The sequence below is a fragment of the Dipodomys spectabilis genome, unplaced genomic scaffold, assembly GCF_019054845.1.
Source record: "Dipodomys spectabilis isolate Male_0828 unplaced genomic scaffold, ASM1905484v1 ptg000095l, whole genome shotgun sequence".
NCBI lineage: Eukaryota > Metazoa > Chordata > Mammalia > Rodentia > Heteromyidae > Dipodomys > Dipodomys spectabilis.
In genome coordinates this window covers 9,519,015-9,534,691 of record NW_024870772.1, presented here as the reverse complement: position 1 = coordinate 9,534,691, position 15,677 = coordinate 9,519,015, and positions in this window count along the sequence as shown.

Genomic DNA, 15,677 nt, shown 5'->3' with positions numbered 1-15,677 from the left:
AAAGAAACAAAAATCATATGATACATTATATATATCTTAGAAACAATAGCAAGAAAGAAAAAAATATTTGTGTCCTTATCTTGAGGTTCATTTCGCTTAACATCATCTTAGATGCTCATTGTCCATAGCTTTTGAACTTTTCTGCTTGTCCTACACATGTACTAATTATTGCAAATAAGAAAAACCATGAGACCTATGTTACTTTAGGCCTGGCTTACTTCACTTAATTTTTTCCAAGTCTATCCATTTCCTAAGAAATGGGGCTATGCCATTCTTTCTGATGGAGACATAGAATTCCATTATATATATATATTTTCTTGATCCCATCTACTGAGGAGCATCTGGGTTGGTTCCATATCTTAGCTATGGTAAATAATGCTGTGATAAACATAGTTATGCTTTCAGCTTTAGTATGGCCTTGTTTGTGATCATTTGGATAAATACCCATAAGTGGGATTGCTGGGTCATAGTGGCTGTAGATGATAAACCTACAGCCAGCTTATACTTAATGGTGAAAAAGTAAGCCATTTCCTCTAAAGTCAGGAATGAGACAGAATGTCCACACTCTCCACTTCTCTTGAATGTAGTGTTAGAATGCCTAGCTACAGTAATAATACAAGATGCAAACATAAAGAAGATCCAAATAGGCAAAGATGAAGTGAAACTCTCCCTCTTTGCAGATGACATGATCTTGTATTTAAAGAATCCCATCGACTCCACTCCCACATTACTCAAGCTGAAATGAAACTTTGGCAAAGTAGCATGGTATAAAATTAACCCTCAAAAATCAATGCCTTTTCTGTATGCCAACAATGAGAATAGCTCAGCTAAAATAAGGAAAGCAACTCCTTTTGTAATAACCCCACAAAAAATAAAATACCTAGGAGTTAACTAAAGAAGTGAAGGACCTCTACGATGAAAACTTAAAAAACCTGAAAAAGGAAATCAAAACAGAACTTAGGAAGTGTGTGTGTGTGTGTGTGTGTGTGTGTGTGTGTGTGTGTGTGCACATATACATATATATACATATATACATATATATACATATATGTATGTATATTTAGACACATATATATTTATTTTTTATTTTTGGTTTCAATTAGATTTTAATCTAATGAGAAACTTCTATTTAAATCTATGTAAAATTTTGTAAAGACTCCACCTCTAATAGGATTATTTGATTTTCCTTAACAAAACTATTGAAGTAAAAGAGGATGGTGTGTATTTTTTGACAAAGACTCCAGCAAAATTCCAGTCCTCACTGGCATAATTCACATGGAAGAGAGCCAGCAATAAGAGCAAAAGCTGCACAAGAGATTAAGTGCCTGAAATAAAGATCAAAGAACTACTTTTCTTTTATTTTAATTTAATTTTGTTGTAAAGGTGCTGTACACAGTGTTTGCAGTTACATATTTAAGGTAATGAGTATATTTCCTATCCAACATTGTTATCCACGCCTTCATTTTTCTTCCACTATCCCTCCTTCCCACTCCTCCCTGCCACCCAATTTGTAAAGTTCGTGTCCAACCTAGCATCTTGTGAGTATCAGTGTTGCATTGCTTCACTCCTTGTCCTTTTTTCACCATTTTGCTATTTCACTTCCCTTCACCAAATCACATAAATGTATCCATAAAATACAAGGCAAAATTAAAATATAAAAATAAAACCTCTTGTTTCCATATCTCAGAGTTCATTTTGATTAGTACCATATTAAATGGCCATATGTACATAGCTATTGAGCTATTGTGATCTTTTGCTAGGACTATGCTAGACATATACTAGTTATTATGAGTGAGGGAAACTATGGAGTCTATGTTTCTTTGGTTGTGGCTAACTCCACTTAATATAATTTTTCCAAGTCTTTCTATTTCCTTACAACATAGAATTCCATTGTATATATATATATATATATATATATATATATATATATATACTTATATACATTTTCTTGATCCATTCATCTATTGAGCAGCATCTTGGTTGGTTGCATGTATTAGCCATGGTAAATAATGCTTCAATTAACATAGTTGTGTTGGAAGCTTTAGTGTGACCTTGCTTGTAATAATTTAGGTAAATGCCCAAGAGTGGGATTGATGGATCATAGGGAGTCTTATGTTTATTTTTTGAGGAACCTTCATACTGCTTTCCAGAGTGGATGGGCCAGTTTGCAATCCCACCAACAGTGTAGAAGTGTTCTCTCTGGCCAGATCCCTGCCAGCACCTGTTATTATTATATTTCTTGATTTTAACTGGGGTGAAGTGGAATGTTAATATAATTTTCAGAGATATGTGTCTTTTGGCTATTCTTATTTCCTATACAGAGAAGTCTCTTTTTAATTCTTTAGCCCACTTATTAATGGAGTGGATTTTTTCAAAGATATACTTTTCTCAATGTGGTCACCTCCTAAACACTAATAATACATTGCAGTTATTACACTTATTCATGAAAGTTGGTTGTGCTTGTTTTTCATTTTTTAGTTTTTAATTTAATTTTATTGTCAAGGAACATATAGAGTGGTTACAGTTAAATATGTAAGATAGTGAGTATATTTCATGTCGAATTTGTTTTTTGTTTATAATTTCATGTAAGCAGATTTTTGTGAAAATATTAAAAGTCCATGAACAATGACAATGTCAATGAATAATTATGGAAGAATGATAGCAATAAAAGATAAATGTCATGTTAATCAGGAGGTACATGCTACTTTTCATTGAAACTTCAGGACATAAGGTATAGTACTATTTGAAGATAAATTTAAATGGTAATTTTTAAATGTAATTTAATAGTCAGGGTGATGTAAAGATGAGTTACAGTTACATATGTAGGTAATGATTACATTTCTTGTCAAACATTATTACCCCCTCCCTCATTTTCTCCCACTTCCTTTCCCTCTCACCCCTCCCCCAAGTTGTAAAGTTCATTTCCGATATATTGTCTTGTGAGTATAGCTGTTGCATTGGTAATTTTTTAGCAATATAAAAAGTGACTTTGTGCATTTCTTTATTTACATACGAAATTCTAATGACACCATGAATAAATTTACAAATATAAATGAGGAAAATACTTAGAAAATATCGAGACCGATATTTTTAAAAACAAAATTGTGAAGAATGTACAACCATGACTCACTTTCCTCGCTCACTTACTGAACACATACTATTGCTCTAGATTCCACTATTGAAATTGATTTTACTTCAAAAACAATAGGTTTACATTGTTTTGGTTAATTGTTTTGAGTTTTTTTTAACTTATGGCAGATGAATTCCTGAAAAATTGCATCTGTTGTAGAAAATTTGGAAAGAATCCTAGAACACCCAATTATGCAAGAGTTATAGCTCATATAAGGGACACCTACTGTTTTAAAAGGTAGCTTGGGATTTATAAATTTTCCACTAAGGAACTTCTGTCTGTAAGATTTAATGGGACTGGGATTTGAATAAAAGTTGTTTGTTGTGTTCTTTGTTTTACTGATACTCATTTTGTCAACACCAATTAATTATTAAATACTGTGGTGGTTTGGAATCCCAGTGTAAACATTTTACTCACATTTCTGAATCCACCTGATGTGTAACCTTAGTGGAGAGGTAGGAATCATCAGGCAGGTTGCCAGATGCTTATCTATCTCTGTCAACTCTCTAATACTTTGAGGAAGGGCAGAGCATTAATATGCAGTTTTTCTCATTTAGAAACTTGGTAGAAACAATGTAAAAAAAATAAATTTTACAACATGTGGGCAGTTATGGGGAGGAGAAACTTGGAGAATGTGAAGGAAGGAGTAACATTGTCCAAAAACAAATGGTATGGAAAGGGATTCTGTGTACATAACCTTAATAATAACAATAAACACAAAAAGAGGAATATCTATTTCCTAAATTTTAGCAATTGTTTCCACAAAGTTAATGACATGCTATATCACACAATTTCTGATAGTTACTGTATTTTATCTGTGAAAGAAGTTTACTAAATGCACCAAATGGCAATTTTCTTGCAGCTAAGTAATGTCTATGTATTCCAATACTCATGTAATATATAATTGAAAAGATTTACATTTACAAAATTATACACTACATGATTGGTATAAATATCTTGAGTTAGGGCTGGGAAGGTGGCTCAGTGGTAGAGCGCTTGCCTTGCATACCTGAGGCCCTGGGTTCCATTCCTCAGCACCACATATGCAAAAGAAAAAGAAAAAAGCCGGAAGTGGCACTGTGGCTCAAGTGGTAGAGTGCTAGCCTTGAGCTGAAGAGCTGAGGGATAGTGCCCAAGCTCAGAGTTCAGGCCCCTCGACCGGACCCAAAAAAAATAAAATAAAATAAAAATAAATAAATAAATATCTTGAGTTAGATGGAAACATTGAGTTACTTACAATCAAGTTGAAACTAACCAATAATTTTAATTTATTAAATTTTCTATATAAAAGTCAAATAAATATTAATATCAAAATTCAATATTGAAAAAAGTTCTCAGATCTGTACAGCCATGGAGATAAATATGAGAATTAAGATTTTTTTGTATAAAATTGAAAAAAATAGAGAAGTATCAATAGATATCATCCAAGTCTTCTAAATTAATGGTGAAAAGTTTCTGAATACAAAATTGAGGTAAGTAAATTTTAATCATGCAATTGGAATATGCAATAAACAAAAATAAAATAAATAACAACACAAAAACAAGATGATAGAAATGTAAATGCATTCATAATTTGGTTGTGTGGTGAGCAACTGACAATAGACAGTGAAATAGAAGATATAACAAAGCAAGTGAAATGCATTATAAAACTTATTATTTATTTTCATTTAATTTAAAAATGCATACACATCTTTTACCTGAAAATACATATAATTACACATACAGTTTTAGAGATGATATTTAACATTTCACTAGGTTCCTATGGATTCTAAAACTTTTTTTTTTAAATTGGACTCCAGGCTTGAACAGGGCCTGGGCCCTCTCCCTGAGGTTCTTTACTGAAACTATCATTCTACCACATGAGTCACAGTTCCACTTCTAGCTTTTTATATCTTATCTTTTCATAGTTAATTGTAGATGATAATGTCATGGAATTTCTTCTCAGCCACCTCAGTAGCTAGTATTATGGGCAAGATATGAGCCACTAGTACCTGCATAAACTTTATTTTCATTGCAATTCTTCCAAGTATGAACTTCTGTGTAATTTTTATTTCATGTTAGATTATTTTGTTGTGTATGCATGAGTTAATAACAGCTACTGATCCTTTGTCTTGTGTGTATTCCCATTCTCCTGTGACCTTTGGCTTTCAAATAAATAATATTCATTCATCCTGATTTTTCAAACAACATAATTATCCAGTGCCAGAAAATTTGTCTTCCAAATTATAGACTCCAGACATTTCTGCTGATCTTTTCATATACTTAGTAATGCCCTTTTATAATATAAAAGCACAAACAGGCAGTCTCTGGAGCTTCATATGTCAAAAATGCATTAAGATGACTGCTACTAGTGTTTTATTTCAATGTTTTGCAAAAATAGGGGATTACAAAGGAAAGTATATTTGTTGCTATTCTTGAAAAGCAAAGATAAAGAGATTTTCAAAAACCAATTTAACTAGATTTGTATTTCAAACAAGGTGATATTTTTCAAAAGAGTTGTTTCACCTCGAAGGTGTTGGGTAAATACAGAGGATATGTAATCACATGTGAGGGGAACTCAGCTCCAATGTGACTTTTATAGCTATCCAGTTAGGTGTGTGTGGGAATGTCACATCTTTTCCTCAGGTCTGGCAGTTGTACTTTTTATATACTATAATGGAGTAAATAAGCCATCCTTTTCTGAGTTAAATGTAAAGTGGGAGTAACATTTATAAAGTATACTTTTGCTAGTCTGAATTTCATATTCTTTTATTTGAAATTATAATCATCCTTTAGTAGGCTTGTTCTGTCAAAACCATGTCATGGTGAATTTTGATTGTTCAGACCTAAAAATGTTCAGTCAGAGGCTGCTATAAACTTGTAAAAGAAATATTCTGAAAGTGGCCCTATATACATATAATGTATTTCTATGTGAATATCAGTGATGCAAATTACTTTAGATTGTTTTTATTTTTTTTTTCTTTATTGATTTGTAGGGTCTTTACTGTCTGGGATATTTCTTACCCTTAAATTTTCATGGGTTTTAAACATTAACTTCTAGATTAGTGATCCACTCTCCAACATATAATTTGGAATTGATCATGGATCTCCAATAAGATATCCCACTCTGCTTCATTTTAATTGCCTATCACTGGGTTATTTAACCCTTCATTTTAGATCTTTTCAAATAAACTCTGGTTAGCTGATTTCAGGTCTTATTGGAATTGAGACATTTTCTTTAAATTTTATTTATTTAATGTGAGACAAAATCTCATTATTTAGTTAAGACTGGATAATCTAACTCTTGATTATCCTTTCTGGATCTTTACAGGACTAGGATTATGTAGGTCCCAACATATTTTTGCTTTTGTCCCTGAATGATAGTTTAGTCCGATATTTGTTAAGTCCCATCCATTCCTCCCACTGAAGTTGGAATAAGAATGCGACTTTCATGACTCTTCACATTATTTTAGCTGCAAAATGTTCCTATTATCTATTTTTATTGTCCCAAAGTTTTATCTGAGAGAAATAGTGTTCATTTCCTACTCAATCTCCTCCATCCCTGAGCTGCAAATTGTAAGTTATTACATGTCAAATGGCGTGGGAGGAAGCAGAGCAGAGAATCTGGATTTCTTGGTGAGAAAAATGGATCAAAGAAGATGTAAGTTTCTCTTGCTGGTAGATAAACAAATATCAGATGGGAGAGAGAAGAAACAGCTGGTGACTGGGAAAAAGAACATGACAACTGTAAGCATAATGCCCACCTTTGGTCCTCAGCTCAATCCAGACCTGAGCTTCTCCCTGACCTGGAGTTCCCGGCAAACAGCTGACCCCTCCTTCTCTCCGCCCATATCCATCCAAGCTCCCATCTATCTCAGTCCCTACCCCCACACCCTGCTGCTACCAAGATAGTGGAGGTTGTCAGTGCTCTTTCTAGCTCCCTAGGATCTCATGGATCGCCTGCAGGCTTGGAAGCATGATCCTCAATCTCAGCCTCCTGAATAGCTAGTTTTAATGGTATGAGACACCAGCACCGGCTTGCTCATTCCTTTTTGTTGAATTCATTTCAAACTCTCCAAATAAACAACATTAGTTATTGTTTGTTTTCTTGTTTTCATCATCTATTAAAAAGTTATGATTTTTTTTAGTTTATTTTCATGTTTTCGCTTTTTATTACAAATTTCTGGTGAATGTTGAGTATTTCAGTTTAGGAAAATTATTTAAGTTGATGATTCTGAACCAATAAGCTCTTGAATCAGGGCTCTTTATCTTGAAGATATCCACACTGATGTAACAGGCCAAATTTTATTTCTATTTTTAAATTTTTATGTTGGAATTAGCACATGTTTGTAATATGGAGAAGTTTCATTTTAATATTCTCATTAATAAACCCAGCAAACTTTGAACAAATTCTTCCCCCTCCTCCATATTACACAATGTGTATTTTCCTTTCAATTATCTTCCTAGTGGGTAAATGACATACGCCAAGATTCATCAAGTTCTGATTTTAACACTAGATCTCAAAAGTTCTCTTATTTTTTCTTAATATCCATTAATATCCATATGAATCATTCCATAATATTTTACTCCTCTACTTTTGTAAGTTGTTATTAAATACATATCTAACTTTGAACTTTGAATGGATTTCAATAGCCACCTCTAAGCACCATAAAACACACCCAAGATGAGTGATCACATGAATTTTTATGAAACTTTTACTCAGTGAACTATGCAATAAAATTTATCATCACTGAGGCAAAACAGATGACATAAAATGTAGGATATTAAAGTAGACAGATGGCAGAGGAAAATTTCTATAAACGGTTCAAAAGAGGAATGTAGTATGTAAAGGCACACAACAAAAGAACTCTCCTACTGTTCTAGTCTGTGATAATACTGATTACAATTTCAACATTTTTTCTTTTTACAATAAGTTCATACAATGTTCTATTTATTAGGTAAAACATTTTTTACTTTACATGAAGCATATCAACAAATAATTAGAATGTGAATACATGGAAACAGATATTTTTACAAAGACACTTTTTCACTAATATAAGTTGACATATTACTTTATTAGATAGAGAAGGTAAAAGAAATAAGCAAGAAGCCGTTGGAAAATTAAATAATATAGGAAATTATATGATGATCTGATTTGTAAGTGCTATAAAATAGTGATGCACACATATCCATTTTATTGACTATTAGATGTTAGAGTATTTATTTGATTTTTGTCTTCATTTTTCTATTAAAAAAACTACAAAAAGGTGCCTCAAAATCAATATTTTAAATATTTTGTCATTAAAAATATTAAAATCAAATATAAATTGATGACAGGTAATTCATTATTGCTTTTCAAATTATCATATTTCTGTGTATTGTTTCAACTTAATAAAATTTACAGCTTGCTTAATGTTTACAAATGTTAAAGTCTATAACTAATTAATTGATTTAACATGAGCTTTGTTGCATAAAACAATTCTTTTGTATAAAGTATCTGTCTCTAAATTGTCACCACATCAAATAAATTTTTCTTCACATTTTGTACATTTTAAAATATCTGTAAAATAGATGAACTGATTTACTATAATATCTTTTGAAAAAATATGTGTTGATAAGAAAGCATTATTTCTATATTTTATTCCCTTTAGAAACCATAAAACTTTTGGCATTTAAAGAAAATGCTTGGGGCTGGGAAGTTGGCTCAGTGGTAGACTGCTTGCCTCTTTTGCATGAAGCCCTGAGTTCCATTCCTCAGCACCACATAAGCAGAAAAAAGCCAGAAGTGACACTGTGGCTCAGGTGGTAGGGCACTAGCCTTGAGCTGAAGAGCTGAGGGGCAGTGCTCAGGCCCAGAATTCAGCCCCCATGACTGACAATAAATAAACAAATAAACAAAGAAAATAAATAAAATGTACAGAATTGATTTGATTGGAATAATATTTTATAAATTTATTTACAAATTATGAGTAGTCTTTGAAAAATTTCAGTTTCCTTATTTCAAATAAAATTCCACATCTAATCCTGAGAGAGATTTCAAGTACAGCCATGGAGTGAAGTAAACCTACATAGAAGGCATAATTTCATAAGAAATATTTGGTGGGCATCGGGAAAGGGTTTAGGACTTTAGGAGACAGATTAACATATTAATGTGAAGTGAAAGGTTAATTTATATTTGATAACAAATGAGGTAAAATTGCATATGAGACAATTAGCGAGCATATGATAGAACACAATTTATGTGTCAATTGATTTAGGGTTGCATAAAATATTTTGTGGTGATTTCAATTCCAGTTTCTGTACTGGATGTAGCTTAATTTCTCAATCAAATTAATGCCTCTCCATTACCCTATATGTAAATATTGATCAAGTAAACACTTTTCCTCCATATACCTGATCATAAAGGTCTGCAGAAAGTTTGTTATTAACTGGAAAATCTGACAAATATTCTTTCATTCTCCTATTTCACTGGTATGTTAGCTGTCCAGCCTTGTTATAATTTTACATGGCACTTCATTCACTTCTGTAGATAATAAGCTGATGTGTCTAAATTGATGATGTTGCACTATTTGGATTAACAAATCAAAATATGCCATTTTTGTGAATGAATTGGTAAGATCTTTGCATATAACCAACTGGAAAATAAATCCTACTTAATTCAAGGGGCTTGGACCCCAATAAGATGTTTAACATTTTAATAGGAACTTGAAGTGTGCTGCTTCAGTGTAGGAGGAGTTGTAGGAGCCTCTACAGTTAAGAAAGTGTCACAATGCCTAGAGCTAATTTGAGTTTTAGTAGTAATGTATTTCTTTTTTGGATACGTTAGTATGGCTCATTAAATTCACAAACTGAAAGAACTGTTTGTTGGAGTGGCAAACTGAATATTAGAAGGCTGTAACATGAAGCTAAGCTGATAGGCAAATGTTCAATTTGGATATGGGATGTGATAGATGTAATAGTGTTAAACTAACAGTAGCTGATCAATCAGGATAGTATTTGTAATTTTATCAGGTCCCCAGGAGCATGCAGTCTAATCCACCAGAATCATAAATCAATCCTGACCACCTGATTTGACTAGAATTTCTAGAATGAGCAGGCAGCTACACAATGGTGGTATATATATTGAGATAGTTCCATCTGCAAAGTGGCAATGCATTAGTGGGAAATGTTTTTTCTTTGTAACAAAATTACCACTGTGGACTTATGCATTTGCCTAATCCACCACCATGGTTTTCCATATAGTAGTTCTTATTGATAAACTCATTTGACAGCCAAAGGTATCAGACAGAAGGTTATGTTTAGTAGAAATCACCATTTTTAGTGCACTGAAGTTTTTACACTTGAATATCCGAAGATGATAAAAACAAATCAGGGAAATTTAACTAATAGGATAGAACCACAACATTCACATGAATATTCACTCACCAAAAGCACTCGTTCTCAATTTTTGCTTGGTTTTCTTGTCACTAACACTTAAATGTCACAAATTTCACTACTTAGTTTCGTATGCTTATGGAATTCATAAAATTGTATCGTTAGAATGTGCTTATTTATTCCTTGCTTTTTCCTTCTGTGTAGTATGAAGTTTCTTATTTCTGTATAATATTTTATTATGTCTACTTAGAAACTTGATTATTGTACATGTAATGTTCATTTGAATAATATCTTGTTTGGATTATTTTACATTGTGTTACTGCTACATTTCATTTGTATACTAGAAAAAACATAGCAAAAAAGAACCTTTTTATCATTTATATTGCCTTTGATTCTTTTAAAAAATTCCTTAGTTGAACAAAGGTGTTCCATTTCAAAATGTTACTTTACGAGAAAACCCTGTTTTAATCAATGTTACTCATTCCATCACTCTCCCCTCCATATTTACTCTAAACTCATCCATTTCTTCCAGTTTTAGTATTCTATTTTTCTATGTACATTGAAAACTATGACAGTATCTACAGATCCTTTCTGGATTTATTCTTTTGTCTATACTTCTCTGTAAGCCTGACTTCTATTACCCAAAATCTTCTTGAACTTTCCAGTAATAATTTTGTTAAATTCCCAGTTAATTGTTACAGATGTAACAACATTGCAATCTCCCCCCCCCCCCCCAGTATACCATATTTTAGTGGTTTTGTGTGTTTGGGTGGGTGTGCATGCTTTCATGTGTGTTTAAATATTAGATCTAGTTTCCACATACAAGAAAAATAGTACACCTAATTTTTTTCCTCTGAGCCTGACACCACATGGTTCTTAATGTATATTTTATTAAACAATAAGAATAATTAATTGAAGTACAAATTAAATTCTGGCTCTTCAGTTGTTTTTCATAGACTTTCAATTTCAATATTTATGAAATTTTAACCTGTACCAGCTTTTGCACCATCAGAACCTACTTTTACAATTTTCCATCCATTTACTGTGCACCAGTTACTGTAATCTCTGGCTTTGTAAAATGGAAGTACATGTTGACATTCAGATAATTAACTTCTGATATCCATTACATCATTCTGAATATTGCATATTATTCCATTTTATACACATATCCAATTATTTTATCCTACCCACTATTACTTCATGAACTGAAAAAAGCCAGTCAACCCCTCTTGGTTTGGTAATTACTATAGTATACTTATCAGTATACTATTATTCTCTTTCAATACATTAAAATTTAGTATTTTTCAAAGTAATTTAAGTTAATCAACAATAATTATGCATTCATCTTTTATACTAAAAGCATTAGGAACCAAAAACTATTAATTTTAAGTTAATTCATGAATATATAAGAAGAGAACATGTTAAAATTTACTGTTTTATCAAATTAACTGAATAAAGAAATAAAAATATAATGCTCATGTAGCTGTTACATATTCAAAATTATAACCATTTATATTTTCCCTTATGTGTTAGTATTTCTAATCCTTCTTAGATGTGAGGTTGCCTCTGTATTTTGGTATCAGTGTTGTCAACCAGTTCTTCCATTTTTAAAAATTTCGTTATGTGAAATAAATAAGAATTATTATAGCTGCTAATATGCTGTGTAGTTTTAAACAATGAATACTTGTAAATTGTCTTCAAGCACAATGCAATTCATCATGCAGACAAGCCATCAAATGATAGTTTAAGCCCACATAGTCTAAATGGATAAATTGATCAAGAAAATGTGGAATATATGTTACTCATCTATTAGAAAGAGTGATATTGTGCCATTTGCAAAGAAATGGAAAGCTTTGGGAAAATATGCAAGTGAAGTAACTCAGGCTCAGAGAGACAAAGGATGCATGTTTTCTCTTATATGTAGAAGCTAAATTATTTTATGAATTATAAGTAAATATGTTGCATGAAAGGCAAGAATATGCAAACGTGTTAACTGAAATACCATATATTCAAGGGAGATGTCAAAGTGTAATTGCTTCAAAAAGCAAAATCAAAGTTCAGCAAAATAAAACATTGGGAACTGGGTACTCAAGAGGGGCAATGTCAAAGGGATAAAAGAAGATGAATGAAGAACAGAGGGAGAGGATGCAGTCAAGAATCCTATGTATACCACACAAAATTAAGAATGAGTGGAGTGAGGAGAGATGGAATGGGTGAGGATGTTGGAAGTGTTAACATTGGTCAAGATGCATTGTTTTCACAAACTATTTTAATTAAAAGGCAACTCCTTCGTACAACTACTTAAAGACAATAAAAATATATCCCCCAAAAGAAAATGATGTGGTATAATTTTGAATTATAGAATAAAATGTAGTTTATTGGGTTTGTATTTGAAAGTTTTTAAGCTGAAAATTGGAATTCATACCAAAAAATGAATTCTGCCAATTGATTTTCTGATTTAAACACATACAAGCTAATAAAATGTCTAAATAGTGTAAGCTTACTTTTTCAGTTGTGTCTTGTCATGACAGGAAGTGCTCCCTTAGTCTCTCTATTATTCAGGCTATTTCCTACACAACATAGACAGTCGGTGAACTAAACCCAGATGCCCGTCAGTGGATGAATGGATCAAGGAAATATGGTACATATACATAATGGAATTCTAGGCTTCCTCCAGAAAGAATGGCTTTGTCCTTTGCCTAAAGACATGGAAAGACTTAAAAAAAAATTATACTAATCAAAGTAATCAGATTCCAAATAAACATAAGCTGCATGGTTTTCCTCATTTTTAAAAATTACAATATGCCTATAAATCTACAAGTAAACCTAGTGAATAGTAAAAGACAAATAATTAGACCTGGACTTTAATTAAACAGCACTCTAAAAATTCACATAGTGAGATCAAAGAAGGATATTCTTAGGTGAAAATCACAAGGGATCAATAGCTGTGTGCATATGATCAGATGGCTTATACCTGTAATCTTAGCTACTCAGAGGCTGAGATCTGAAGATCACTGAAGCCAGCCCTGGGTGAGACCCTTAATCTCCAATTAACCCCCAGAAAACCATAAGGGACTCAAAGTGGTATAGCCCTAGCCTTGAGTCCTTGAGTGATACAGCTCAGGAATAGTACCCAGGCCCTACTTGCTGAATTCAGGCCTCAGGACCACCAAAAACAAAACAAAACAAAACAAAAAAAACATCAAAATGGAGACAAGAATTGTTTTTTGTTATTTATTTATTTTATGGACTGTTTCCCCCTCCCCTTTTGTTTATTTGGAGCCTGTTGGTCCTCCCACCGCATTGTCTTGTATATAAGTTTATATCTGATTTGGGGAAGGGAAGGAGAAGAACAGAAAGGTGCGACAAAGGTTGAACCGATTCAGCAGTGATACCCACTAGACACTACATTGGAAATTTAACTGTACCATTTGGAGCATGGGAGTTCAGGAGGGCAAAAACAGAGAAAATGAGGGAAGGAATGACACTCTAAAAATAAAAAAATAATAAAAATAATTATCTTTATGATTAAAACTAGAACAATGCATAATTATAGAACAATACATCCTTGCTAATCCCCAGTTTTTCTTTTATTCATGGTGATTTCTTCAGATTTTATTTTACCGTTTTCACACATGACAGTTTTTAAACAACCCTTACTTTTCATATTCCTTTGGTTCTCCCATATAAGGCTATTCAAAATCTACAATTCTGTGAATTATTTCTCTGTATTTTTCACTTAATGGGACAGAAAGTGAGATGAATAGAAATTACAATTTTCACCAGAAATTAATGATTTTAAACCCATAAATATGCTATGAATATAGTTGACTTTGATTAACATGTAATTATAATTATACTTTTTATTCCACAATAGTCATTTTCTCCTACTAATGCCAATTTATTGGCAATGTGAATTTTGTTACAAATTCCTAAAACACAGGCACAATATAAGTAACACAATCTGTTTCATGCTTTGCCCTAATGAGTGATCTTTTCAGTTGAAAGACAGATGTGGGACATTGCCAGTTTGGCAACTGTATGAACAGGATATATTTCAACTCTTCAGAAACTAGGAGAAGCTGGGAAAATGTTTTATAATTGTGAAGAAAACATCAACCTGCTCTCTACAAAGAAATATTTTATCCTAAATTGTATCAGTTTTAAAAGGAGTTGTAATGAAAGATGACTCCTGTGTACATTTCCTTCTGCAATGAATTAAATACAATGTACATGTTTTCCTCCTATGTCTAAGCAGTGTAATAGTTTGTAATATATTATTGACATTGATTTATTAATATTGATTTCTAAGCTCTAAACTATAGACTAAGCTATTTCCATTTGCTTTACTTTCTAAGCAATTCAAAGTAAAAATTGTGAATTATAGATTGGGAGCTGCCTTGACTTTTGACAAAATATCAACACAAAATGTTAACAATGTCATATTTCATCAACTGTAACTAATTGTCATAAAAATGTACATTCAATAAAGCTTGTTTGTTTCAGATAGGAAATGTGGCAATATTAAATATAAAATTTTCTTATATTTAAGAAGAATACAAAAGATATATAAACTATGATTTATATGGCAACTATGGTTCCATTATGTTCAAGAGAAACATATATGTGTATATATATATTATATATAGGCTTTAAGTGCATTTACATAAATATTTTACATTATTTTCCTGTGTAAAATTGAGATAGTCTTTTTCTTTAAATTTTAGACATTTAAATTTTAAATGTCTCTTGTATTTATAAATTTCAGGACAGAATAGTATGACAATTGCTATATGATTGCAAATATTACATGGAACCATATGAAAGTATATTGATCTTTTTTGTAATATTAATAGATAAAAACATACAATATTTAAGTATGTAATATGATATGTAAGATAATTAACACAAAGATACCATAATAATAATTAATAGTAAAAACTGACATTATAGTTCCTTGAAAATGAGATTAATCCCATATTGAAATTAGCATTGTTCTGAATTATTTTTTCATAAATCTTCTCTATATTCATAACTGACCAATTATTGAACAGCTTCCATCTGACTTTTTCATATGCTCCATCACAATTTACTGTCTTACCTGAAGTAACACATTGTGTGTACCCCATAACATCTAAACTTCCTTTTTTTTTTAGTAAGTTTTTTTATTGTGAAAATACCGTACAGAGGCATT